Below are 1,980 nucleotides of genomic sequence, written 5' to 3'. Positions count from 1 at the left end.
TGTAAGGCAGCAGTGACTCCATGACAGGCCGAGCCTCTTAAAATAGGCCTAAGTTCCATTTTTCCAGCTTTAAGTTTTGTTTCTCTAACAAAGTCACTCTCTCCCCCGAAATGATGCTGACCACACTGGAAAGGTCCGAGTGATCACAATAACGCTGACCGCACCTGGAAAGTTCTGAGTGACCACAATTGGAACGTCCTGAGAGTGGAGCTAGTCAACCAAAAAGACCTGCACAACCAATTGTCTCCAGATGAAGTCATTGAACTATGGGAGGGTGAGGGGAAATAGTTTCACCCAGCTTATGTAACCTGTAAAAAGTATAAAAACTTGGCTTGTGCCCCAGGCCAGGGTCCTCGTCTTGGAGGAGGCCACTGCGTTGGTGCTCTGGGACTTGGGCCCTAGCTCAAGCTAGTTAATAAACTCCTTTGTTTGCAGCCTCGGTGACTCTGCCTCTCTGTTCCTGGGGCCGAGGGAAAGCCGGCAGCGACAGCTAATGTCAGAGAACACCAAGGTCAACTGGCATAACGTAATTCACAAAGTCTACATCCTATTTTAGTGAGTCTCAACTAGGGCCTTAAAAGTTCATGAGCAGCCATCTAATGTGCAATATGAATACCAGTGCCCATGACCCCAAGACCAGAAGAACTAGATGGTCCCTGGACACCACCACGAATTGTCTGAAAAGAATCACAATAGGACAAAACTCAAAATCATAAAAAGACCAGGCTTACTGGTTGGATAGAGACTGGTGGAACTCAGGGACCGTGGTCCTTCTGTCACCATTCTGAACTTAGCCCTGGGGCTCCATTTTAGCCAAACAATAGACAGGGAAACAATCACATTAAGGAGGTTCACACAGCTTAGAGTAAACAACCATTTGAGATCAAATGGACAGCATTCAACCAACGATGAAGTTCAGAAGGGTTAGAAAAGAAGGAGAAATACAATATAAAAATTATTTCTTAAAGCTATTCGATTGAATAAAGTTAACGTGTCTCTAACTTCAAAAAATATATCTGATGTGCCCAGGAGGCTGCACATACATCAGTATGGATAAAGCTCAGAGTGAACGTGTGTGTGCTGGGTGAGGCAAGGGAGGGAGAAGTGGCCGGGATGAAGTTGGACAGAAAAATAGAGCGATATCAGATCATGAAAAGCCAGTGATGGCAACAGGGCCAATGAAATGTGTTACGCAAAGGGAGGGTCAATTACTCTTAAATTACTTACAATTACTCTTAAAGTTTTATAAAAAAAAATGAATGAGAGAAATCAGGAAAACTGGTTAGGAGGCAATTTGAGTCCTGGATGCTGTCCTGAATTAAGTTAACGGCTATGAGAACAGAGGAAACTGGATGGCGATATTAAAAATGTAAACTGGCAAAACACGACAGCTGATTGGATAGACAGAAATCAGAAAGCATTGGTGAATGCTGCCCAGCTTTCTCTATAAGCTATTAAGACAGATAGACAGTGACCAAATGAAGAACACAGAAGGTGAAGTCATTCTGGTAGTGGGTGCAGGGTGATCTTGAGCACACACTGAAACGGAGATATGGATGGGACATGTCAGTGGAGATAATCAGCAGGGGATCGCATGCTGCACATACAATCCAGGACTCCACAGGGAGAGCTGAGTGAGAAATAAGTACACCACAGACAACATCCAAGGTGGGTGAGAATTAAGTGAAGGCAGGTAATTTCCTAGGTAAGTGTCTAGAAGTGAGCCCGGAGAGGAAGAGTGAAGAGCACCAAGGTTGGAAGTATTGAAAGAAAAAGAGAAGCTTCCCAAGGAGACATGAATATCAATTCCATAAGGGTAATGTCTTCAGGTCTGTTGTGTTCACTGTCAGTACTGCCAGCATCTGAAAGGAGTTCCTGCCACATACTCAGCACTCTATATCAGTTGGTTGATTGAGAGAAGGAAGGAAGGAAGGAAGGAAGGAAGGAAGGAAGGAAGGAAGGAAGGAAGGAAGGAAGGAA

The 1,980-nt window shown here is 44.3% G+C and overlaps 1 protein-coding gene across 1 annotated transcript in view; it reads right to left on the bottom strand.

The window, feature by feature from the left end:
* DIXDC1 (DIX domain containing 1) overlaps positions 1 to 1,980 on the bottom strand; it is an 84,198-nt gene that overhangs the window by 34,597 nt on the left and 47,621 nt on the right. The gene's annotated exons all lie outside the window — the stretch shown is intronic.

This window comes from Echinops telfairi, unplaced genomic scaffold (assembly GCF_000313985.2).
Source record: "Echinops telfairi isolate 266 unplaced genomic scaffold, ASM31398v2 ScPeMD7_7421;HRSCAF=8459, whole genome shotgun sequence".
Lineage (NCBI taxonomy): Eukaryota > Metazoa > Chordata > Mammalia > Afrosoricida > Tenrecidae > Echinops > Echinops telfairi.
The sequence above is the reverse complement of the archived record's forward strand: the minus strand, read 5'-3'. Positions and strand labels throughout refer to the sequence as shown.